The following is a 27,699-nucleotide window of genomic DNA, read 5'->3' as shown; positions in this document are numbered from 1 at the left end:
CCACTCCCAGTAAAACACGGAAAAACAAAAATTAAAGAAATAAAACTAAAAATAAAATAATAAAGAAAGAAATTGAAAAGAACAACCATGGCCGGGGAGGGGCATCCACGGGTCCACACACCCACCGCCTAGAATAGCTCAAATCTGCAACCTATTAAGAATTAAGCTCCGACTTCTTGGGGACAGGGAAGAAATATAGGGCCTCCAGACACGCAGAAAAAATTTTTTGTGTCGCAAGGAACCATGCACCTGACTCTTCTCAAGGAACATTAAAGCATGCAGCCGATTGCGCCATGCCCAATACGCAGGAGGATCTGCGGACACCCACTCAGTCAATATGACCTTTTTAGCCACCAAGCCCGCCTTCCTCAAGAATAAATTGCCGACTCCCCGCGGCAAACGAAAAGCCTCAAATTTATCCAAGAGAAACCCCACCGGGGTAAGCGGGATGGAACACCTCAACACCGCCTCCAAATACCGGACCACCCGCCTCCAGAAAGACTTAACTACCGGACATCCCCAAAAGGCGTGAAAAAAGGACTTCGGGGAGGCGGCACACTTCTCACAAAGGTCCGAGTCAGCCAAACCAGAATGAAACAGTTGGACCCTCGTGAAATACGCCCTATGGAGCACCCGAAACTGGCATTCCCTAAGGTCAGCGGAAACAGAAAGAGTCGGGATCCGACGAATAAGGACGCCCACATCCAAATCGTTCAGGGGAAGGCCTAAGTCCGTGGCCCAACGAGCGCACAAGAGGGCCCAAGAGCGAGGCTGGGACAACAAGCAAAGCGCCTTATGGAGCGCCGACACAGAAAGCCCGCCCTCCTCAAAACCAGCAAAAAAGGAGCGAAGCCTAGCACCCAAACCAAGCCGCAAGCCCTCCGGCCTCAAGGAACGAATATAATGGTCCAATTGCATATAGGCAAAATAATCCGAGTCACAAATCCCTTGTCGAAGCAGCAATGCCGGCCAAGAAATGAGAGTCCCATCCCCGGTCAGTACATGTTCCAAAGAAGTCAAACCAAGCAGAGCCCAGCGTCGAAAGGAAGCTGAAGAGCGGCCGGGCAGGAATTGAAGGTTCCCTTGCAAAGGCAACTGATCAGACACCCCCGGTTTGTCTCCCAGGCGCTGCACAAACATCTTCCAAGTATCCCGCAAAGAGCACAGCAAAAAACTAGAACGCAACGAGGGAGGAAGAGCCGATCGAGGCGCATGCAGTAAAGAAGATAACTGCCAAGGATGATAGTACGCCCGTTCATAATCCCAGCACGTATACACCTCTTGTTCCAAAATCCAATCACCAATATACCGGAGGAGGCAAGCCAGATTATAAGTCTGCAGGTCGGGAACACCCATGCCGCCCCTCGACCAAGACCCTATCAAATGTTGAAACTGCATCCGCGGTTTCCTCCCATTCCAGAAAAACCTCGATAGGAGTCTATGAAGCTCCCGAATGTCCTTCCTCAACAAACGAATGGGCAACAACTGTAGAACATACAGCCACTTTGGGAAAATAACCATATTGAAAAGATGGATGCGACCATGCACCGATAGGGGAAAAAACCTCCAGCCGTCTAGCCGCCGACGAGTATAATCAAAAAGCATTTGTAGGTTAGTCTGCTTAAGGGAAGCAACCGAAGCCGTCAGTTGAATACCCAAGTACCGAAAAGCACCAGGCGCCCAACGCAACGGGAAGCTCCCCGGCCAAGAGTCCCGAACCTCAGGAGACGTCGGAAGGGCCAAGGACTTATCTAAATTCAACCGAAACCCGGAGAAGTCCCCATATTCGGCCATCACCATTAAAAGAGCAGGTAACGAGGCAACCGGATTAGTAAGATGCACAAGGAGGTCATCCGCGAAAGCCGAAATCTTAAAAGACTCCCGCCCAATACGAACCCCACAAATATCTGGGTTATGGAGAACATCCCGAATCAATGGGTCCATGGTAAGAACAAACAAAAGAGGAGATAAGGGACATCCCTGTCTCGTGCCCTGCCGGATATCAAACGACTCAGAGAGTATACCGTTAATCCAAAGCGCAGCCGTGGGGGAAGCATACAGCGCTCCAATCGCCTCCAGGAAGAACCCCTCAAAACCATAATGTCGCAACGTATCAAACAGGAAGCGCCACGAAACCCTATCGAAAGCCTTCTCTGCATCAAAACTGACCAACAGGGAAGGCTCCCGACGAGATGCAACAAATTCCAATGAAGTCAAAAGACGGCGAATACTCCTAGTGCTATGTCGGTTTCGGACAAACCCAACTTGAGAGGCCTCCACCAGATCCGGAAGAACACGAGCCAATCTGTTAGCCAGGATTTTTGCAAAAAATTTGGCTTCCAAATTGAGAAGAGAGATCGGGCGATAAGAACCAGGCAAAGTAGGATCCCTGCCAGGCTTCAACAACACCACCATGTGAGCCTCCCGCAATGACGGCGGCAAAGACCCCCGTTCTACATACACAGTAAAGGTAGAGGCCAAAAGAGGGGTGATCTCCACTGAAAGCATTTTATAAAATTCCGCTCGAAATCCATCAGGACCCGGAGCCTTCCATAACTGACTCGACTGTATTGCCAGAGCCACCTCGTCAGGCGAAATGGGCGCATTCAGACTCTGGAGCTGAGGAGCAGTCACGCGTGGCACAGGCACATTGTCCAGATAAAGAGCACTCGGCAGAGACTGCTCAGCGGGCTGCGAGTACAACTGCCGGTAAAATGTACGAAAAACCTCAACTATTCCAGCATCCGAGTGAACCAATCCGCCCCCTTCCCCCACCACCCGCAACACCCTACGAGGACCGTCCGCAGCACGCACCAAATTAGCCAAAAGCCGTCCTCCCTTGTTCCCGTGTAAATAAAATTTGCGACGAAAATATTGTAAAGAGCAGGAGGCTCGAGCCTGTAGCAACTCGTTCAAGGAGGTCTGGGAAGCCAACAAATTGCTACGGCGCCGAGGAGTCGGGTTACACGCATACCACATCCGGTCTGCCTTCACCTGTTTTTCCAGTCGTAAGATCTCCCTGTCCCGAGCCTTCTTCCGGAAACTGGCATACGCAATAATTTCCCCACGTAGAACAGCCTTAGCCGCGTCCCAGAACAAAACAGGGTTATCCAGATGAGTCGCGTTGTGGAACTTATAGTCTGCCCATTTCTGAAGCAGATGATCAGAGAAACCAGGATCCGTGTAGAGCGCCGGTGGAAACCGCCACCTCCTAGATCTCCCCGCGTCCAACCCGAAGTCCAAAACACACCAAACAAAAGCATGATCAGAAACACAATATGGTCCAATCCCTGCAGCTCTCGTGGAAGAAAAAAGAACAGAAGACAAAAGCCAATAATCGATCCGAGACTGAGTTCCGTGAGCCCGAGACAAATGAGTGTAGTCGCGGTCCCCAGGATGCAACGTGCGCCAAACGTCCACCAGGTCCAAAGAGGAACAAAGATAAGGAATACCTTTGGAAGAATCCAAACGGTCTTGGGGGCGGGGGTCCGATTTATCCAAACTGGGGTCATGAACAATATTAAAATCACCCCCCAGCAACAAAGGTAATCCAGAATATGTGCTCAGCGCCTTGAACAAACGAATGTAGAACGCTTTGTCATAAACATTCGGCGCATAAATATTACAAAGGAGAAGAGACGTTCGTGCCAAGGTAATGTGGGCCAATACAAACCGGCCAGACGGGTCCGCGTAAACCCCCTGAACTGCCGCGTCTAAGGTCTTGCGAAGGAGAATAAGCACTCCAGCCTTACGGCGCACCGCGGCCGCACCCACCACCTTCCCCACCCACCAACGAGCAAATTTGTCATGTTCCTGAGAGGTCAGATGTGTCTCCTGCAAAAAGGCAATATCTGCCTTGTGACGATTCAGGGTTTGCAAAATTTTTTGGCGCTTAATGGGGGAGGTAACCCCGCAAACATTCCAAGATACCAATTTAACCATCAGACGTCAAAAGGACCCAAAAGGAAAGAAACTCTTGAGCACGAGTGAAGGGATGGTGGGACCGTCCCAGCCTACAGGCCCACCAGAACCCCAACTCCATCCAAGCGGTGAGCAGCACCCCCGAGAGCCCACCGGAGCGGCAAGCCCGGAGAGCCCCCCCCCCCCGGCCAATCCTCTGCACCATGGCTACCAAAGAAAACCTAAAGCAAACAAACAAAAAAAAAACATAACAGCAAACCAGACAAGGAAAAATTCAAACAAAGAAAACCATCCCCCACCCTTCCCACCCACCCAACCCCCCCCCTCCTGACCCTCATAGGGACAGCCCCCATACCCCCCCCAAAACACCTGTGTCCCAGAGGACCCGCTCGGGTTGCCCCAAGCCCCCCAAACCCCTCCCGCACTCCCAAAACTAGAACTAGAACACAGAGAGCTCCCCCGCCAAATGCCCCCCATAACTGACCGCCCCCCATTAGCCAAGCTGTTCTATACAGAAAGGAACACACCCCCCGACCTGCAACCACACATCGGGAAGCCCCAGGAATTATCAGCCGAGGGCCAGCCATGGGTGGCCCGCGACCCAACCCAAGTCTCAACTGATCCCCTCCAGTCAAACCCCACATCCACACCCTCCCCTCAAGCGAGCAATCCCAAGAGCGCAACAGGAACCAAACAGGAAATCGGGATCGCCCGCTCCCACCCACCCAGCTGCACAGACACATCGCCAGCCAACCTTCCCACAGACATACCAAGTCCCATCCACAAATCCCTCCCGAAACACACTGTCAAGCAGTCAAAAACCCCCAAGGAGTGAAGCTCCACAAAGACGGCTGAAGTCCAATCCAAAGTCCAGAAATTAGGCAATGTGCAGGTGGCAGGTCTCTCGAGCCCCAAGGAGTGTCCTCCTGCCTCCTGAAACTCCAGGGCCAGCGGCAAACCAGAGAAGAGGGAGCCAAGTAGAACTAGGAAGGGCAAGAGCCGTCGCACCCTCCAGGCAGGAAGAGAACTCAGCAGACAGCAAAGCAGAGACCACCCTGGACACCGAAGCAGGCCACAATCCTTCCCACCAAAGTGACAGGGGACTACTACCCCAAGACCCGCAGGAAACTCAAAGTCAGCAAGCCATCAAAAAGCTCGATTAAGGAAGCGATCCTCAGTCGGAGCCAAGAGAACATCACGGAGATGCAGAGCTGGTAGACGGAGTAGCCATCTGTGCCACAAATCGCGTGGCATCTTGCAGATGGTCAAAGAAATGCGGCTTCCCTTCATAAAAGATCTTGAGCTTGGCAGGATACAGCAAGGCGAACTGCACATGTCTGCGGTGTAGATCCGCGCAGAGAGAAGAATAGGCCCGACGCTGACCGGATACCCTAGGAGAATAGTCTTGGAAGCAGAGAACTCGGTGATTATCATACAGGAGCGGCCCCTTCTGACGGATGGCGCGAAGAATCTCCATCTTATGCACATAGTTGAGAAGTTTAAAGATCACCACTCTCGGTTTTTCTGAAGGGGCACGTTTAGGCCCTAGCCGGTGCGCCCGCTCAATCCGGAGAGGTCCCGCCCCCGAGCCCAACTCCAAAGACTCGGGCAACCAGCGCTCCAAGAATTCTCTGAGCTCCCCCTCAGTGATGGATTCCGGCAGGCCAACCAGCCGCAGATTCCCCCGGCGCGAGCGGTTCTCAATGTCATCCAGCTTATCTTCCAGTGTGCTAATCCGGGACTGCATATCAGCCTGTGCAGTGGTGACCTGAGAGACAGTGTCCTCCAATATGGACACGCGCTGACAACACCCAGCAAACTCCCCTTTCAGGGACTCCAAATGGCCATCCACCACCTCTAGCTTGTCTGTGATAGATTGGAGACGCTGATCTAGAGAGGTCTTAATGGCGTCTTTCACCTCGGCGACAATCGCCTGCAGCCATGCCGAGCTTACCGGAGGGCCCTCCGAGCCCTCCCCCTCCGCCATTTTGGGATCCGCGGGCCTCAATTTCTCCTTCTCCCTCCGGAGCGTCTTAGCAGCCATAAACGCTCAGCTGCGGGAAACTGCAGCAGCCGGGAAAAGCGAGCGGCTCCAAACTGCTGAATGAGCCGGGAGAGGACACTCGTGTGCTGGGGCTAATTGCCGATAACGCGGGAGAGGCTCGGGAGCTCGAGGCACACGCGTCTGCTTCCTAGCTCAGCATCACGTGACCCTCCTCTCAAAGCTACTTTAAATTAGCGCATGTGTATGAAGCAAATAATAGTAGTGATTCATAAGAAGATAAAATATAAACAATGTTGGATATTTATTGGGAAAATCCATAAACATATTTATCTACAGGAAATCCACTGGACTACAACAGCTAAATGAACATGGACCACTCAACCTTGGTGTTTAATCCGTTGGGATATGTACTATTCAATCTATAAATCCATCTTGATTCGACAAATTCGATCTCCACCTCTAATGGACTTGGGTTCAATATCAATGACAAAACACTTCAAATCTTGGAATGAATGGTTTGAAAGCTTGCAGTGCTCAACTATAACTTCAGAGCATCGTTCCAACTTCAAATTAGATTTATGCTCACGCATTCTAGTCCTTAAATCTCTAGATGTCATACCTACATAATATTTCTCACAAGGACATAGGTAGTTTTGCAATTAGTGAAATGTCTAAGGAAATATGTCTTTTGGTCTTGTGGGTTGGTGAATTTTTTACATTCTTTAGTAATGCTACAGATATTGCAACAGCCACATTTATAGTGACCCAATACAATATTTCCTACTGAAGGTTTAATAGGTCTCTGTGGAGTAAAAGATGAACTTAGTATTTCTTTCAAATTTTGATTCCTCGAAAAAGCAATTCTTAATTTTTTATTCTCAAAAACTGGATGCAGATTGACTATCTCCCAATTTTTCTTTATGATATCCACTGCTGTTTTACTTTTGGAACAATATCTCATAACAAATGTTTCATAGTCTTCTTCTGGCATGTCCTTTAAATTGATGTAGTAAGTGATCTCTGTTCAAATATTTTGCTCGTTTTTGAGCTCTTTTGAGAAGTTTCTTTGGGTAACCTCTTGATTCAAATTTAGTTTGCAAAACTTTAGATTGAATGCTATATTCTCTTAAAGATGAACAGTTTCTCCTGATCCTGATCATTTGAGAAAAGGGGAGACTTTCTTTTAATTTTCTGGAGTGGCTACTGTCAAACCTTAAAAAGGTATTTCGGTCAGTAGGCTTAGTATACACTTTAGTTGAAAAGCTATTGTTTTCAGGATCATGAAAAATATCCACATCCAAAAACTGAATATTTTCACTTGATGACTTCATAGTGAATTGAATGCAAGGATCACACGTGCCTAACCAAGTATAAAAAGATTTTAATTCTAAACATGTGCCACCCCATAGCATAAAAATATCATCTATAAAGCGATATCAACCCAAAATTTTTTCTGCAAATGGTAATTGTATAATCCATTCTTTCTCAAAATTTAACATATATAGGTTCGCAATAGAGGGGGCAAAAGCTGCCCCCATTGCTACACCAGATGTTTGCAAATACAGATCTCCATCAAATGTAAAATAATTCTCAGTGACCGCTAGTCTAGTGATGTTGGTAAGAAAATCTGATGGAATTAAATGTGGTCTAGGAAGATTTTGTACTGCTTCCCACTAAAAGCATTGAAACTAAAAAAAGTTATAGGTTACATGTATACATATTACTTATGGATCCATGTAGAGCAAGTGCCCAAATATGGGCAATTGTAAATAGGGTCAGAGGTCTGGGAGTCGGAGGTCTGGGAGTAAGAGTAATGGGAGATGTAAATAGGGGTGAAGAGAGAGAGAAAGTAGTCAAGAAAGAATCTGATAGGTTGTGAACTGTTGTCCCTCCATCCAATGATTGGGTAGGCAGGAGGGACTAAGAAATGTTTGAACTAACTATATAAATCAATGGATGTATTGAACTCTGTGTGCCTATTTTGTCATATTTCCATGCAATTTGGACATCCTTTCTGGCCAGGAAGAAAATAAAAGATATTCTGCTTTACCTTAAGATTTTCTGGAGTATCCTTGTGAGCTGTTTTTGCATTTCATACAATAGCAGCAGTGGCCTACTCGAAAACAACAGATGTAAATGGAGTGCCCCAGGTGGGATTCATTTTTAGAAAAGCCAAGTTGTCACCGCAACCAAGTCATACCATTTCACGTATGGAAATATGTGGAGCAGTACTAGCCATAGAAATAGCAGATATGGTACTAAAAGAACTTGACAGTCAAGTGAACGCAGTCTACTTCTACACTGACAGTAAAGTTGTCCTAGGTTACATCCATAATCAAACCAGGAGATTTTACATATACGTCAGCAACAAAGTTGAACAAATAAGAAAGTCAACATGACCAGAGCAGTGGTATTACCTGCCAACAAATCAAAATCCAGCAGATTGGGCAATCATAACCGTGCCAGCATCCTGGCTAATAGAAACTACCTGGTTTACAGGGCCAGAATTTCTCCTGAAACCTGGTCATCCAATGTCAACTAAAGAGAAAACCCTTTAAGCTCTTAGACCCCCGAGTCCGATGCAGAAATTCATCCAGACAGGACTGTTCTTACCACAAGGACTGCAACTGAAAGCAACTTAGGAGTTCACCAGTTTTCTAATTTTTCAAGCTGGTCATCACTTAGAAGGGCCAAAGCACATCTGATCCATATTGCAACTTGAGTAGTGGCTCGTGGCCAGCAGGGGGTGCTGGTTATGGGACGGAAATGGGAATGGATGTCAGGACATGATAAGTGCAGTATTTTTTATGGAGTTTTTTTCTACAAAAGTGCCTGTTTTTCGTATGATTCTGGGTAATTCTAGTCAGACAAACATCTGTGTCAGTTAGGGACACGCCCAGTAGAAACATACAAAAAACGGGTGAATAAAAGCCTGAATAATAATATAGCTAAGGCCAGAGAAAAATACACTAAGGATTAATATAAGGGAAAGCATAATAATATCTGTTTATGTACTTTGCTGTTGAGCCAAATCATGGTGGAAATCATGATTACATGATTACATGGAATCCATTTTGGGTTCTCAGTTTGTACTATATCTGTCCTGTCTTCGGACACCATCTTGGGCCAGTGAATAGTATTCTGTCTTCTTTGTCCTCTCTGAGTTTTCCCGCTCCCAGCCTCGTGGTGTTAATTAACACCAGCTGTGCTTGCTTTAGACTGGTAAAGAAGGATCACATGTCCTGAACTAAGATATAAAATGCATTAAGTATGAATGGCCGAGTTATGAATGGAATGAATGGGGCCCCTGGAGTGATTTGTGTGACTGGAGTGATTTATGTATGACTGGGTAGTTTGAACAAAAGGAATAAGTTTTGAAAAACATATTTATATATTTTTTGCAATCTAAGAGAAATCCTGAGGCAACATCTGGGATATAAAATGCATTAAGTATGAATGGCCGAGTTATGAATGGAATGAATGGGGCCCCTGGAGTGATTTGTGTGACTTGAGTGATTTATGTATGACTGGGTAGTTTGAACAAAAGGAATAAGTTTTGAAAAGCATATTTATATATTTTTTGCAATCTAAGAGAAATCCTGAGGCAACATCTGGGAGTAATTAGGTCAGAGACTCCTGCTCTTTGTGTGTGAGACTGTCAGCTCAGGCAGCCCAAGAGTTTTTTCCTTTAAAGCTCAGAACTTGTCAGCATGGAAGGGCTGAGCATTTCTCAGCACCCTGTTAATAATTGTAGATTCTTTTGAATATGTTATAATGTTATAATGTTAATTCAGAAATCAAAAGTAATTTTCTAAAACTGCCTAACTTGAAAACGTGGAGGGATTTTTCCTTTGTCTAAACTTTTAAGACCACCTCTTTGGTGAATTGTTATTGGTTGTTATGATGATGATGATGATGTCACGAAAAGCCAACAGTATATAATAGAAAATCTGGAGCTAGTAAAACGAGACCGTTAGGAGAAGGCCAGCATTTGGCCACTATAACGATCTCCCATTAGCGCAATCGGTAAGCAATTATGCTGATGCTTTTGATCTAATAATGGAAAAATAGAAACAATAATTCAATAAATCTTGGTTATAATTTTAAAAACCTTGCGCTGGTGTCATTTTGCATGTATTATTATTTTCAAACCTGAAGCTTTCACAAAGGCGTTGATGTCCCTTGCTCAAACTTCAACTCATAAACCATCTTATTTAAGAACAGACACTCAGTGGTCAAGTGTTGTCAGAGAGACGAAGCTTCAGCTCATCAAAAGCAACCTGGCATCTGACCAGGAACCAAGAAACAGCGAAGACCTTCATTCAACCAGTCAGAGAAGTGATCTTCCTGCATCATGAAGGAACCTGAGACAAGGACAACATGGACCATTGTCCATCCCAGAGACTCAAAAGACACTTTCTTTTTCTTTGTCTGTGTTGTCAGTCTCTCATTACAGCTCCTTCGAGACTGCCAGAGAGTTCTTCCATGCGTCAGAGATGTCAAGACAAGCCAGAAGTCATCAAGTCAAGCTTCAGTGTCTTATGGACTTTGTTATTAAGTTTAAATAGTAATAGTGGTATCTACTGATACCAGACAGGGAGTGTTCTACTAACATTTCATGTGGGCAGTTTCACAATTTCTTGTATAAAACAAGTACATAGATTAGTTTTGTCTAAGTTGTGTAAACAGTGTGTGTTCAGTGGACTCAAATTCCCAGAGGGCTTAACAGCTCCCAGAGGTATTGGCTGCTTGCTGGAGCCCGCCTTCTTCTTCAGCTCTGTAAAGAAAGCTGACTGTAGAGAAAGTTTGTCTCCCCACTCTGGGTGTGCTGGTCTCCTGACTTTAGGTCTGCTATCTGCCTAACTTGAGTCTGTTAGTAAAAATTCAGCTTGTGAGAGAAGCAAAAGCACATAATAATAATTTATTTTCTTATATACCACCCAACCGGAAGTTCTGGGCTGTTCACAGCAAGAGAACTGAGACATATCAGTGAAGACACAAAATACAGTAGAATTCAGTGGAATACAATACAGTGAAATACAATATGATGCAGTACAATGTAATATAATGTAAAATCATTGCATAAATTTACCAAACAAACAGGTTTTTATCGATTTTATGAATTCAAGGTAAGATTGGGATTGGGCAATTAGAGGACACAGCCAAGAGTTCATTTTCCCTGCTTGAAAAGCCAGAGTTTTGTCTAAGAAACTTTTAAAACAACAGGCTTTCAGAGCAGGCTACATAAACATACCTGAGTTTCTTGTGCTCTTATTTGATGAGAATAATTTTAGTTGGGTGGATAAGTATGATGGTAATAGTCCGAAGAATGCTTTATAACAAATGCAGCCAAATTTAAAAATAACTCTAGTTTCGAAGGGGAGCCAATGAAGTTGCATGTAAAAAGGACTTACATGGTCAAACTTTTTTAATCCAAAGATCAGACGAACAGCCGCATTTTGAACCAGGCGAAGTCTTAGCAATATTTTCTTGGTTAACCATAGGTATGTGATATTACAATAGTCTAAGGTAGATAGGATGGTGGATTGAACTAGTATCCTAAAGGACTCCATGTCAAAATATTTTTTATGGTTCTTAGTTTCCATAAAATAGTGAAGCATTTTTTAGTCAGTTGGTCAGTGTGTTTCTTGAACATGTCGGTCTAGAGTAACTACCAAGATTTTGATGTGACTTGGCTATCTCAAAATTTTGACTATTAAGTTTCCCCGAGTTTGTCATTGGGGTTAGCATGAAAGATCTTAATTTTAAGAACATAAGCATTGCTTCTGCCAGGTCAGACCAGGGGTCCATCGTGCCCAGCAGTCTGCTCCCGCGGCGGCCCCCCAGGTCCATGTCCTTAAGTGATCCTTTACCTAAATTGTGTATTCCCTATTCATTTAGTGTCCTGTATAGTTACTCTCTATCTGTATCCCTCAATCCTTTTCACCTTCAGGAAGTCATCCAATCCTTTTTTGAAAACCAATATTGTACTCTGTCCTATCACCTCTTCTGGGAGCGCATTCCAGGTGTCCACCACCCTCTGAGTGAAGAAGAACTTCCTAGCATTCATTTTGAAACTGTCTCCTTTCAATTTTTCTGAATGCCCTCTTGTTTTTGTTGTCCCCGCTAGTCTGAAGAATCTGTCCCTCTCCACCTTCTCTATGTTTTTCATGATTTTATAAGTCTTTTCCAGGACAAAGAGCCCCAGCTTCTCCAGCCTTTCAGCATACAAAAGGTTTTCCATGCCCTTTATCATCCTAGTTGCTCTTCTCTGGACCCTCTTGAGTATCGCCATATCCTTCTTAAGGTACGGCAACCAGTATTGGGCACAGTACTCCAGATGCGGGCGCACCATCGCTTGATACAGTGGTAGGATAACTTCCTTCATTCTGGTATTGATACCCTTTTTGATAATGCCCAATATTCTGTTCGCCTTCTTTGAGGCTGCTGCACATTGCGCCGCCGGCTTCATTGTTTTGTCCACCAATACCCCCAAGTCTTTTTCTAGGTTGCTTTCCCCCAGTACCCTCCCTCCCATCGTAGAGCTGTACATCGGGTTCCCTTTCCCTATATGCAAAACTTTACATTTCTCAACATTGAAGTTCATCTGCCATCTTTCTGCCCACTCGCTCAGTTTGTTCAGGTCTCTTTATAGATCTTTGCATTCCTCAACAGTTCTGACCCTACTGGAGAGTTTTGTTTCGTCCGCAAATTTTATAACTTCGCACTTCGTCCCTATTTCCTGGTCATTTATGAATATATTGAACAGCAGCGGTCCCAACACTGACCCCTGTGTGACACCACTTGTGACCCCTTTCCAGTCAGAGTAGTGTCCCTTTACTCCTACCCTCTGTTTCCTGTCCGCCAGCCAATTCCTGATCCATCTGTGCACGTCCCCTACCACCCCGTGGCTCCACAGTTTTCTTAGTAGGCGCTCATGAGGTACCTTGTTGAAGGCTTTTTGGAAATCCAAATATACGATGTCTATGGGGTCACCCTTGTCCAATTGTTCGCTTATCCCCTCAAAGAAATGAAGTAGGTTCGTTTGGCATGATCTTCCTTTACAGAAACCATGCTGGCTTGTTCTCATCAGATTATTTCTTTCTAAATGCTCACTGATACTTTCCTTGATCAATGATTCGCCCATCTTCCCTGGAACTGAGGTTAAGCTCACCGGCCTGTAGTTCCCTGGGTCACCTCTCGATCCTTTTTTGAAGATAGGTGTAACATTTGCTATCCTCCAGTCCTCCGGGATTACCCCTGTTCTCAAGGATAGGTTACAAATCTGCCATAGTAATTCTGCTGTTTCATCTCTGGCCCGGAGATTTGTCCGTTTTTAATCTATCTATCTGCTTGAGTACGTCTTTGAGGCTTACCTCCATGCATCGAAGACGTACTCAAGCAGGGTTGAGTTTCAATTTTGACTGCAACATCCATTGTTCTATTTTTCTCAGAATATTTGAGATTAGAATACTTAGTTCTGTTGAGAATGATTGTAATGGTATTAGTATAGTGATATCATCAGCATAGATTTAGAATATCACATTGAGACTTTGTAATAAATTAGCCAAAGGGACTAATGGGACAGGCATGTGGGATCTCTCAGGGAGAGGAGGAGATAGCAGATGCTGCGGATGGGCAGACTGGATGGGCCATTCGGCCTTTATCTGCCATCATGTTTCCATATAAAGTAGTACTGGATAATATTGCTCCTCAAAAACAGAAGGATATAGATCGCGAAAGTAATTCCTAGAAACTTAAAACAGCATTATAAAAAGTTAGAAAGGATGTGGTTAAAGGAGAAGAATGATGAAAATAAGCAAAAATGAACATATATGATACTTTTATATTGTGGTAAAGTCTGGAATCACTCCTCAAAAAGATGAGAAGAAACCACCACAGAACCTCACCTTAATCCAGTACCAATCTTAATTGGATAAGGGTTTTCAGACCTTTCTCAGATCTTGGACTGGCTCAGGTGCTTCCCTGGCAATCTGCATGAATTACTGGCTTGCCTTTTACTGTGACCACCCTTGACTCTAATAAGAGAGTTCAGAGAGGCTTTGGCTAGTATTAGTATATTTACCAGAGGTCACTATCATTTCATACTCTTACAATACAATTTCTTGTATCTCACAATTTTTCTTCAAGTAATCAGTGCAGCTCACAGCAAGAGCTTCTTACATTAATGACTCACGATATGGAGAAGTTTGTGAAGAGGATAAACAGGGATGAGAATCCCAGATATAGTGAAAAGGTGCTGCCAGTGCTAACCTCTTCAAAATAGGGACCTCGCAACAACAACCCAATTGCTGTATAAAATATAGGTTTATTAGTAACTAGTATTTTAGCCCATTACATTAATGGGTGCTAGAATATATGTGTGTCTGTCTTTCTTTCTTTCTGTTTCTCTCCCTCCCGCTGCATGTCTTTCTTTCTGTCTCTCTCCCTCCCACTGTCTGTCTTTCTTTCTGTCTCTCTCCCTGGCCCCCTTTGTCTGTCTGTCTTTCTGTCTCTCTCCCTGCCCCTGTGGCTTTCTTCCTTTCTTTCTGTCTCCCTCCCGCTGTCTATCTTTCTTTCTATCTGTCTCTCTCCCTGCCACCTATGCAGCAGCAGCATTTCTTTCCCCCACTTTCCTGTGCAACTGCCACAGCAGCATTCCCTCCCCCTCCATTTCCCTGTGCAGCAGCATTTCCCCCAACCCACTTCCCTGTGCAGCAGCAGCATTCCATCCCCCTTCATTTCCCTGTGCAGCAGCATTTCCCTCCCCCACCCCAGTTCCCTGTACAGCTGCAACAGCATTTCCCTCCCCCCCATTTTCCTGTGCAGCAGCATTCCCTCCCCCTCTTCCCTGTGCAGCAGCATTTCCCTCCCCACCCCACTTCCCTGTGCAACAGCAGCAGCAGTATTTCCCTTCCCTCCACTTCTCTGTGCAGCAACAGCAGCAGCAGTTCCCTCCCCATTACCCTGTGCAGCTGAAGCAGGATTCCCTCTCCTTCCATTTCCCTGTGCAGCAGCATTTCCCTCCCCACCCCACTTCCCTGTGCAGCAGCAGTATTTCCCTCCCCCTCCACTTCTTTGTACAGCAGCAGCAGTGGTATTTCCCTCCCTCTCCATGTCCCTGTGCATCAGTAGCAGCATTTTCCCCTACCCCTTCCCGCGGTCTGGCCTACTCCCTTAGTCCCTTTCCGCCCCCCTTCCCTTCCCGCAGTCTGGCCAGCTTCCTTAGTCCCTTGCCGGAGTTTATTTATAAGTTTAAAGGTGCCATGGCGGCTCCTCTCACGATCACCGCCTGCGTCGGAAGCCTTCTCTAACGTAGGTGCGGCTCGTGAGAGGAGCCGCTGCTGCAGCTTTTAAACTTAAAAATAAATTTCGGTCGGGTGTAAAGTATAAGGGAGCCGGCAAGACCGCATATCACCTTGGGGTCTGCGAGAGAGGGACCATTGTATGCGCGCATGCGCACTCCTGCCGGCCACGGACCTACAGATCACGGATCAGGGATCATGGATCACGCAGGTAAGAGTGCGCATGCGCATTTTGTTCCATGTAAGCAGACAAAAGTCTGCTTACATGGAACAACAAAGTACAGCAAATTGAGCCAATGGATAACATATAGAGTGGTCGGCTACTGTTATGGATCCATCCTGAAGTTAGGCCATCTGGTATGCTACTTATATACTTTAGTTCAGTAGCCTAGAGTACTACTTAGTTACAGATTACATACTCACTTTCTATTGGGTTGACACATCTATCATATCTATTGATTGTATAGTCTGCATACTTATCTCGGAGCCATATTGAAGTATGATGTCACCTACTGTCAAATCTGACTCCTCTCTATTTCCCCTAACAATGCATTCTTAATACTAAGTTCAATCATTTCTGAGAGTAGGCCCCCTCCTTCATGAGCTTCATTGTTCTTTGTCAGCAGTTCAGATAACTTTTGGTAGGACATCTTGTCCTGCAGTAATGTTGCCTGGAATTATCTTCTTGTTTGGGTTTGTCTTCTTGGAAAGTCCTGAAATATCCAATACTGTTACAGTCAGCAGATATTTTCTAGTTCTGAGCAAAGATGAACCTCTTACATAAGCATATTGTTTCTTGCTGACAGCAAGCATATTGTCTCTTGCTGATATGATTGCTCAGAAACTTGAATTCATAAGCACAATGTCTCTCTTAAAAATATCTTTTGGGGGTCTCATAGGGGTCCTCACCTTCATTCTCATAAAAGTCTTATTCCTCATTCTCCCTCAATAGTATGGTTGTTATAAGGAGAATAGATGAGGAGTGTCGCAAGTATGTTGGGATATTGTTCCTTAAATTCAAAGGTGAATTTGAACATCTTTTTTTGGCGTACCTGTTGAGACGACGGGAAGGGTATCTTGAAGCACTGTGTAGATCTTAAGTTAAGGAAGGTGTGCAAGATCTTAATATTGGACACTAGACTATTAAAGTCCTCTCTGTACATAACTCTGTAAACCATACAAGTTAACTTGTAGTGAATTCTCTTTTTTACCGGTAATCAATGTAACTTTTTCAGTAGTGGACTGGCCTTTTGAAACTGGCTTAAGCGAAAAATTAATCTGGCTGCTATGTTTTGGAGTAGTTGCAGTCACTTGAGTTCCCTCTCTGTAACACTATAGTACAGGGAGTTGCAATAGTCTAGTTATAGCCTGAGCTTCTATTCTAAAGCTATCCTGGGTCAGAGTTGGTCTTATTGTTCTCAGTTGTCTTATTCTGAAAAATAATTTCTTTACTAAGGTCATAATTTGGTCACTGATGGGTGAGTTCATTATCATTCACTGTTTGCTGTCACAGCCCTTCTAACTCTTGAAGAGGATTTCTCCTGAGCTGCACCTACTCCCTCACTCACTTATTTTCTTTTCTCACTGAAGAACAAAGTTTACAAAAGATAGTCCACTTAGCTTTATTCATTATGCAAATAAGCCTTGACTTTCCTCTCAGGTTCCAGCACTCTATCTACTAAGCAGACTGAGGTATTTTTCCTTTTTAACTATATGCCTCCTCACCATGGATGACACCATTATTTCTCATAACACTGCTTTTCAATGTCATTCTTCACCTCCAGCTTATAATTAAAAGGAAAAACTAACAAACACTGCTGGACTCAATCTTCCCAGCATTCCTGCATTGACCATACAATCAACCTAGCAAAATCCAATACTATTCTACTTATAATACAAACAGGTAGCTGGAATCTTCTCTCAGTTCGCTCGGGGCGTGGAGCAGTTAAGTCATGTTCTGCAGGATGCTGGGTCCCTTCTTTCTTGCGAAGCCTTGGAGAGGAAGGGGGTTCCTGGGCTTGGCCATCCTTTTGTCTATTGTCAACTCAGGCATTATATGGGCTCTCTCCCTGGGATTTCTCGGGGGGAGGGGGGACTTTGGGACCTGTTTCTGTGCTTTTTTTAACAGCAGACCAAGACATTAGGGTCTCCATTTCTTACTTTCATAGCCAGATCATGGCTCTTTGCCCCCCTAGGGTTTTTCCCGGGATTTTGGAAGCTTGGCAGCGTGACTTGGGCAGGGACTTGGGGGGTAATTTTTTGCTAAAGATATTGAAACGTACTGCTGGTCTGGTCTATAGTGCTGAACTGCGCGAATGTCACTATCGCACAGTCCTGCGGGCATATGTTTCCCAAAGTCAGGCTTATTATATGGGCTGTATTGGCGCTGAACTCTGTGTCCATTGTTCTGTAGAGGTTAACTCTTATTTCCATGGTATCTGGAGTTGTGAGGGGATTCAGGCCTTTTGGAAGGCGCTGGCTTCTTTCTTACAGGACCTGGTGCAGGTTCCTGTGCCTGTCTCAGTGCTTTCTATGTTATTTGCCCAGTTTTCCTTACTCTCTGTGTATACTTCTTCAGAAAAACTATTTCTTAGTAAATGTTTTATTTTGGGGAAAAATGTATCTTATATTGTTGGCTCTCTTCTGAACCCCCCTCCTTTTAGTATTGGAGGAATCGACTTCATGAACTTATGGGCTGGGAGGCCCGTTTGGCCTGTTCTTCTCATCACCGGAGCAGAGACTTTGTCAACACTTGGACTCCATACTTGAACATTTTGTCTCCTGCAAGTCGTAGCCATATCCTGAATAGACTCCAAATATAATTGGGTTTACCTGTTTGACATCGGTCTTTCCCTGTTTGTGTGTTATAACGTCTCTCTTGGTGGGGAGGGGAGGGGAGTGATTGGGGTTCTTTCTGTTGGGTTGGGGTGTTGATCCCGATTGTGGAGGACATAAGAGTCCAGTCCTCCGCGGTTGTTGGTTGATATTGTAAACTATGTTTTATGCTATTGTTGTACCTGCTGTTGTCACTGCTTAATAAAAAGATTTAAATATAAAAATATTATAGGTATTTGCCTCCCCTCACCCGCTTGACAATAAAACCCCACTATGCATCAATAAACTCAACTACCCTATTCAGCCCACCATGAAAATACTAGGTGTTATTCTAGACCAATGCCTAACAATGAAGGAACAAGTGGATTCCCTATTCAGAAAAGGTTTCCTTACTCTCTGGAAACTCAGAACCATTAAATCATACTTCGATACGTCAACATTCAGAATCCTAGTGCAATCCCTCATACTGAGTCAGCTTGACTACTGCAACATCGCCTATCTAGCAATCTCACAAAAGAATATGAGACGTCTCCAAATAATTCAAAATGCTGCGGTCAGACTTATCTTCGGGCTGAAGAAATTTGACCACGTGACACCCTACTATCGGCAGCTGCACTGGCTATCAACGGAAGCCCGAGCAAGGTTTAAATTTGCCTGCCTCTGCTTCAAAGTACTATACAGCCTGACCCCCCAAGTACGTAACGGACCTTTTCGCATTTTTTAATAACAAACTCAAGAGAAACACACACCCAAAACTCATTTCCCCTCCAGTTAGAAGCTGCAAAATGAAAAAACACCACGAACACCTTCTCTCTCACCAAGCAGTCCTATGGGGCAAAGACCTAGACCAACTGCTTTCGCCCACTACATACGGGGAATTCAGGAAACGCCTAAAAACATACCTGTTCCAGAAATACCTAAACAATTGACCCGCTCTCCCTCTCCCTCCCCCCTCCCTATTCCACCTGAACTTACAGCACTGTTATAAATATAATCTGTTATCTTCATCTTATCGTAACTTTACGTTGCTATTTATCCCCAACAGGTCCTGTCGGACATTACCTACTAAAATGTACATATTACATTTTCGCTCAGCAAATTGTATTTCTATACTATTGCCTCCTGAGGTCTCTGATCTCTGTATTTCCTCTGAATATCTACTTATTGTATTTCGCTGAATGTCCAGCACTCTTGATTGTAAACCGCCTAGAAGTCGCAAAATTGTGGCGGTATAGAAGAATAAAGTTATTATTATTATTTGGGATGAGAAAATTAAGGAAAATAAAAAATTCCTTTTAACAACATAGTTTTGGGATTTTAGTATATTCTTTGATTTTACCACAGATAGATTATGACAATGTGATCAACATAGGCTGTAGAAATAGTGAGCAAAAGATTTTACAACTGCTGCAGAACATTACAGCTAGGTTAATTTCTTCTAGGTCAAGATATGAGAATGTTATAGCTTTTTTTTAATAAAAATGCATTCATTGGCTTCCAGTAGAAGCAAGAACTGCTTTTACAGTAAGTTATATATTTTTATATATGTGGAGGGGCATAATCGAAAGGAACGTCTAAGTCCGTTTTCATCTAAGTCATAAGTCGTCCAAATAAAAAAAACAGCCTAAGACACGTTTTCGAAAAATACATCCAAAATTATTTTTTGATTCAAAAATCGTCTAAGTATACATCCTGCCGATCTGATCATCCAAGTCGCTAAATCATCCATCTTTATACCACATTTTTGTCCAACTCAAAAACGCCTAGAACAAGCCCTGTTGGATGTGGGAGGGGTCTGCAAAGTGATGGACTGAATACCCAGACATGGCTCCTAAATAGTGGGGTACCTTACAGGGCACTGATGTGAACTTCACAAAAAGGGTGCCATGTCTTCATCTCACTACAGCTCCCTTATAGGTCATGGTAAGCCCCCCAAACCACCTCCAGAATCCCTTAGATCCACTTATCTATCACCCCAATAGCCCTTATGGCTGCAGGAGCCACTTATATGCCAGTACAAAGGGATTTGGGGGGTGTATAAGGCAGTGCAAATGTTTAAGTATCAATGCAGACATTACAGGGGCTTATGGGCATGGGTCCTCCTCTCCATGAGTCCCTAACCCACCCCCAAGATGGCTTAAGCCGCCTCTGTGCTGGACGACTAGGTTTTCCTATGCCAGGCTGCCAGGTGATGATGGTCTGGAGGCTGAATTTTAAAGGTGTGATTACAATTTTTCTGGGTTCGTGGGGAGGTCGGTGATCACTGGGATAGTGTGTGGGGGGTCTGTTTTATGTGTTTGCAGTGCTTATCTGGTGACTTTAGATGGGTTTTTGTGACTTAGACCCCAGTTCTTCAACTGCCGGTTCGCGGACCGGTGTCGGTCCACAGAAAATTTCTGCCGGTCCACACAGGACCGGCGAGATGAACGCCGTTAAATTTTCTGCCCTGGTGGTGTTTGGAAATCTTCTGTTCCTCCAAGCCTCGGGCGATCAAGACAGGCTGCCGACGTCGGGCATTCCCTCTGTGAGTCTCGCCTATGCGGAAACAGGAAGTTGAAACAAAATAGGCGGGACTCAAGAGAGGGAAGGTCCCGACGTGGGCAGCCTGTCTTGATCGCTGCCCCGGCCGAGTCGCCGAAGAGGGCCGCGGGGAAAGTGCAGGCAGAGAGGAGATGGTCAGCGTGCGCGGGGAGGTCAGCGTTTCGATTGGGGCCATCAGCAGCGTTTGTGCTGAGAGTCTGCCCACGTGCAGGATGCGGCGGGTAGGGGCCTCCGGCTTGTCTTGGGCGGCAGGGCCTGCGGTGCAAAGCTGTTTTTTTTTGTTTTTTTTTTTGGGGGGGGGGGTCGCGAATGTGCAGGGAGCCTTCAACAGTGGCTGTCTCCTCTCCTAGCAGCTCTGTACTTCCAGGGCAGTGATTCACTTTGGCAACTTCACCTTTCCTCAGAGGCGGCAACGGACCCAAGGCTGCCTAAGGAAATCACTGCTGCAGGCAAGTACTGAGAGCTGCTGGAAGGAGAGGAAGCCACTGTTGGAGGCTGGGAAGCTGATTGATAAAAGGAGAGCTGCTACCGCACCTGGAGGGAGGTAGAAAGAGAGATGCTGCTGGGAGGGGAAGAGAGAAAGGGATGGGAAGAGAGCTACTGTTGGATAGGGGGGAGGAGGGAAGGGAGAAGGAAAAAAAAGGAAGGAAACAGCTGGCAGGGAGATTAGAGGAGGGAAAGGGGAGAGACAGGAATGAGAAAGTAGAGAGAGATTGATGCTGGAAAGGGGGTCAGCAGAGAAATGAGAGAGGGATAAAGATGCTAGATCTGGCGTAGGAGAGATAAAAATGAAGAAAGCAGTGAAGCTGGAATGAATGATGTAAAAAGGAGAGAGGAGGCACAGGCTGGATGGAAAGGGGAGAGGGGCATAGAAAGAAGTCAGATACATATGGAAGGGGGAGAGGCCAGACAGTGGATGGAACGGGCAGACGCTGGAAGGAAGAGTGGAAAGAAGATGAAAGCAGAGACCACGAAAGGTAGAAAAAAAATCATTTTATTTCTATTTTGTCATTACAATATATCAGATTTGAAATATATATCCTGCTAGAGACATAACTGGGGACTGCAAAGCCTAACACTATTCCTATCATGTGTGATTGCAGTATTCTGTTAGCATGATATTTCAGTGTAGCATTCTGTAATAATTTGGCTTGTTCAGTTTTCTTGATAGTAGAGGGGATATATGTGAAGGGGAGGGGAGACAGTGGTTTTGTTGGTCCTTGCTCTGAATATTTATATTTATAAAATGACAATTGTACAGAATATTGTTTCTTTTTATACTTTAATAAAATACGTTCAATAAAAAATCATAACTGAGGCTTGTGCAGATGGGATCAGATGGTTTGTGGGGACCGAGCTTGCGGAGACGGGGCGAAAATGTGTTTTTTATTTCGGTCTTAGTAGTTTGCCGGTCCACAAAATAATTATTTTATTTCTGCCGGTCCACGGGTGTAAAAAGGTTGAAGAACACTGGCATGTTTTACATGGTCTAAGTCACAAAGTCCCAAGTTCCATCGATCCTGGGCTGTATAACTGTTATACATGCTGTACGACTAAGTCTAAGCCGGCCCACATCCCGCCCAACTCCCATCCTCGACACTCCTCCTGAAACGCCCCGTTTAGCTTTGGTCATTCAGCGGCACTATGAAGGCCTAGGTCGTTTAGAAATATGTCCAAAACCCATTTTTATTATTGGCACTTGGACTATTTGGACAATGTTCATCCAAGTGCTGACTTAGGCCAGTTTTTGGACATTTTTTTCTTTCGATTATGAACTCCATAGTATTTTATGGAGCTTCCCCAGCTTACATGCAAGATTTGATTTCGATATCAGATTAGAATAGATTGGGAACAGCAAGATGTTTTTTAGAACGATCTTATCCTAGTTGGAAGGGTGTGGTTTATAAATCTGTGTTCTCAAACACATTCCAATATTTACAAGCTGCCAAGTGGTGGACTCAGATTCCAGTGAAAATTAGGATGATACAAAATTATGGTCGGTTTCAAAAGAATCTTAAGACTTTTGTGTTGTCTAAATTTGTAATAATGAGCAACTGAATGTTTATTTTATGTTAAGCTGTAATTGCTGAGTATGTCCAGTTTACTTTTAATGTAGGCTTTGTAGAATTCCTTTGGGATATTTGTGAGATAGAAGATTGGATTGTGAAGTGATATGAAGATGTGTTCTAACAGATGGGTGTACTAGGGCCTGATTCTCCTCAACTGAAAATCTCCTTTACATATAGATTGTTTTGACAAGGCGCACCCATTCTACAAGATGCATGTTTTGTATACATCTAGACCTAGTCTTTTCAATCTATCAAAGCAAACGTCACCTATTATCACCCATTCCAAGGCAAGTCAGTAGGCATGTGAAGCATCAGATGGACCTGTATGTAACTCACAAAATCTGATCAGGTGGCATATTTTGTCCTAGTAAGAGTTGGCCTTCAGATCCAAGGGCTGCAGATACTCCACTATAGGTAGCAAGTGAGGGTGGTGTTGAATAACCTCTTTCCTACTATCAGGTATCTATTTATTATCAGGTATTTCTTCCCTACTATCAGGTATCTATATACTATCAAGTATTTCTTCCCTACTATCAGGTATCTATTTGCACTCCATGAGAGTTGGTAAATGTGTTTTGTTGCTGCCATCCATTGCTTCTATTACTTAACCACTTGCTTTTCTCCTTGTCTTCCCATAGGTTTTGAGATTGTAGGTATAGCAGTCTCCCTGGATGTCAAATAACTGTCTTTGTGAGGGACTAGTTACTCTGCTCATATATGATGACATACATCTTTACTTCCCTTTCTAGTTGCTCTTTCAGGTATGTTTTAGTCATTTGATATTCCACTGAGGCCCTCTCCACATACTGTAGTCTCAAAAACATTACCAGGATGGACTCTCAATTTTATAACAAATCTTCTTTAATGTAGTAACTCAGAACAAGGAGACAAATAACTAACAGTTCTGTTTCTTGGAAAGAATTGTAGCCTATGCTACTCTCAACTAATGCACCCTAAAAGCAGAGGACTGGGAGAGTAATTTCAGCACATGCCGAGAGGTAATGCTGTAATTTATAGTAGGAATAGTTGTTAGGAATAACAGAGCTGGAGTACTAAAGGGTAAAAAGACTTGATAGAATTAGTGGTCTTGAAAGCATTTACTGGCTAGATCAACATTTTTCTCTCAGAGAAAAAAAGGAAGTTGAGGAGGACTGCTAGCCCCAGCTTGAAGAGCAAGCAACATATAGGAAGTGTCCCATAAACCTCAGGGAGCTATATGTGTGCTTTGAAAGAGCCTATTACAGAAAACTACAATACACAAATCTGTAGCCCAAGGGCAAAATCTTATATCATAAAGGCATACTCTATATAAAACAAGTTCCATGAATATGGGGGCAGAAAGCTCTCATATCTTTCTGCTTATATGTCCAGAGCTACTTCTGTGGAGGTGACATGTTGAGGGATGGCCATGACTGATGATCCAGGGGAGAGGAGCAAGTGAGTGGAGAAAAAAGAAACAGAGCTCCATGGAAAGGGGCCCACAAATATATATTTTCCTAAGGCTTTGACTCAGATAGTGACACAGATAAATTCATAGAAAAATAGCCCATCCAGTCTGTCCATCCATGGCATCCACTATCTCCTCTCCCTAAGAGATCCCATGTGCTTGTCCCATGCTTTATTGAATTCAGACACAGTCTTTGTCTTCACCACCTCTACTGGAAGACTATTCCATGCATTTACCACCCTTTCCTTAGATTATTCCTGAGCCTTTCACCTCATAACCTCATTCTATGTCCTCTCACTCTGGGGTCTCCTTTCAATTAAAAGAGACTTGCCTCATGCATATTTATGTCAGATAGGCATTTAAAAAACATCTCTATCATTTTTCCCTTCTCTCGCCTTTCCCCATATGCCTTATGATGTAGACCACCAATCATTTTAATTGCCTTCCTCTTGGCAGATTCTATCCTGTTTATATCTTTTTGAAAGTGTGATCTCCAGAATTGTACCATATAATGATGAAGTAAATACCAAATCAGTCCTATTTATTTAAAAATTTATGTACCTTATATTAACTAGACGGTTTACAAAAATTATTACCAAGATAAATGCCATCACTCTAATACATAACAATACAATCAAATAATAAAGTGCATAGAGTCCCAAAGCTACCTCCCCAAAATCATCAGCAAATTATAAAGTGCAATAGAATCTTTGAAACACAGAAAAAAAAAATCATGAGTCTCTGTTACTTAATCTCCGGAATCTCACAATCACAATTATTACCAGGATAAATACCATCACATGCATGAAGAAAGTAGTGGGTCAGCAGAGAATGGATTTCTCTTTCCCGTTGGTTGTCGCTAAACTATATTTAGGTGTATAGCCCTGTTGTTTACTCCTCTGAAGTCTTGTCTCCTAAAGACGCTATTGAAGAAACACCATCGGGTATAGACGGCTGCTTTAAAATACTACTACATGTGAACGCTTTGAACTTTTGCTGCATGTGAATGATCTATGAGTCAAGAGAACTGCGGCAAAGCTTTCTTCTTATAGAACTGATTGTGAGATTCCAAAGTTACAGGGAAATACTTTAAAAACCAATAGGAGGAAATTTTTTTTACTCAGACAAATCTTTAATGTAGTAACTCAGAACAAGGAGAAAAATAACTTACAGTTCTGTTTCTTGGAAAGAATTGTAGCCTATGCTACTCTCAACCAGTGCACCCTGAAAGCAGAGGTTGTGGTAAAATTGGATAACGTAGCTGGTTTTATGAAAGGTTTGGACAATTTCCAGGAGGAAAAGTCCATAGTCTGTTACTGAGACATGGGGGAAGCCACTGCTTGCTCTGGATCGGTAGCATGGAATGTTGCTACTCCTTGTGTTTGGTCAGGTACTAGTGACCTGGATTGGCCACCAATGGTCTACTGGATTTGATGGACCATTGGTCTGACCCAGTAAGGCTATTCTTATGTTCTAAAGAACAAGTAACAGAGACTCATTACTTTTGTTCTGTGGTTTTTAAGATTCTATTGCACTTTATAATTTCACGATGGTTATGGGGCGGTAGCTTTGGGACTCTATGCACTTTATTATTTGATTGTATTGTTATGTATTAGAGCAGGGGTGCCCACACTTTTTGGGCTTGCGAGCTACTTTTAAAATGACCAAGTCAAAATGATCTACCAACAATAAAATTTTAAAAAAGCACAACGCACACTGTACGCATAGAAAATGTTAATTATCATTCCTATTCCAGGGTTTTTCAAAGAGGTCAAAGCAGATGACTCTATGCACTATCACCTCAGTAACAACCATACAAAAATAGAGAAATATACCCCTCTCCCTTTTTATTAAACCACGATAGCAGTTTTTAGAGCGCAGGGAGCTGTGCTGAATGCCCAGCGCTGCTCTCGACGCTCATAGGCTCCCTGCGCTAAAAAACTCTATTGCAGTTTAGTAAAAGGGGACCTTAGTGTAAAATATAGACAGCAGATATAAATTCAGACACATTTTGATCACTAAATTTAAAATAAAATAATTTTTCCTACCTTGTCTGGTGATTTCATGAGTCTCTGGTTGCACTTTCTTCTTCTGACTTTGCATCCAATCTTTCTTCCCTTCTTTTAGCCTGAATGCTTCCTCTCCTCCAGACCTCGTTCCCTCCCCCAACTTTTCCTTCCTCTCTCCCTGCCCTTTCTTTCTCTCTGCCTCCCTTTCTTTTTTTTCTGTTTCTCTTCTTTCCTTCTGTCTCCCTGCCTGCCCTTTTTCTTTCTTTCTCCCTGCCCTCCCCTAAGCCACTGCCATCGGGGACCAGAACCCAAACCGCCACCAATAACAGGCCCCAAACCGCCACCAATAACAGGCCCGAAAGCCGACGACGCCCCAAGCTCTCTCTGCTTCGGCCGACCAGCATTCCTCTCCCCGACGTCAATTCTGCCGTCGGGGAGAGGAAGGCTGATTGGCCCAAGATTGCGATCGACCTATTGGGGGAAATGCTGCCGGGTCCTGCCTTCGCGGAAACAGAAAGTAGGCAGGACCCGGCAGCAAGAAGAGCAAATGCTTCACTAACCTGTCTCCCGCCTTAGCCCATAGCGAACGCTTGCTTCAGGGCTCTCAACATGTGCGTGCCGGCTTCCCTTCTCCCTCCCACCCCCGGACATAACTTCCGGTTTCGGAGGGAAGAGAAGGGAAGCCGGCACGCACACGTTAGAGCCACAGAGCATAAGTTCGCTACGGGCTGAAATCTCCAAGCCGGTTTTTTTTGGGTTTTTTTAATGTTCAGCAGCGGTGGCAGCAGCAGATGACAGCTGGGCGGACCGCCCAGCTAAAAGGCCCTAGAGAGAACACTGGAGAGGAAGGCTGATCGGCCCAATAGATCAGGACGGCAACATGAGTCTATCACGGAGCCCGGGATGGTCTCCGCGATCGACTCGCGTTGCCTTCCTGAGCTACTGGTCGATCGCGATCAACGTGTTGGGCACCCCTGTATTAGAGTAATGGTATTTATCTTGGTAATAATTGTTTATAATAAATAGGATTGATTTGGTTGCTTCATTATATGATATTTTAAAACTTATATTTGAAGCTGTTTTTTCTTTATATTTTTTCCCAGTAATTTTTGTTTAGTTAACTCCAGAATTGTACACAATATTTTAAATGAGGTCTCACTAGAGCCTTAAACAGGGACATCAATACCTTCTTTTTTCCTACTAGCCATTCCTCTCCCTATGCATTCAAGCATCCTTCTAGCTTTTGCTGTTGCCTTTTCAACCTAATAGAACAGAGACATAGGGGATAAACGAAGCAGGGGAGACTCTCAGACAATACAGCCCAGATGAACAGGCACACACTGGGCAAAGGTGGCCTCACAGATGGGGTTGAAGGTGGGAAGAGATGTTTGTGAGGCGCAGTAAAAGAGGTGTGTACTTGAGGCTTGCAAGGAAAGTGTTATATGGTCTCAGAGGGACGGTGGAAGTTGGTAATTTACAAGCCATTCTGGCCAGAGATGCCAATCACACAAACAGATGGCTCTCAATTTCCTCCAGTTAGCTGCAATGTAAATACAGTAGAACAAAA

At 44.2% G+C, this 27,699-nt stretch overlaps 1 protein-coding gene across 1 annotated transcript in view; it reads right to left on the bottom strand.

Moving 5' to 3' along the window:
* Positions 1-27,699, bottom strand: part of LOC117347325 (dynein heavy chain 6, axonemal-like) — a 2,502,256-nt gene that overhangs the window by 2,426,097 nt on the left and 48,460 nt on the right.

This window comes from Geotrypetes seraphini, chromosome 1, assembly GCF_902459505.1.
Source record: "Geotrypetes seraphini chromosome 1, aGeoSer1.1, whole genome shotgun sequence".
NCBI lineage: Eukaryota > Metazoa > Chordata > Amphibia > Gymnophiona > Dermophiidae > Geotrypetes > Geotrypetes seraphini.
The sequence above is the reverse complement of the archived record's forward strand: the minus strand, read 5'-3'. Positions and strand labels throughout refer to the sequence as shown.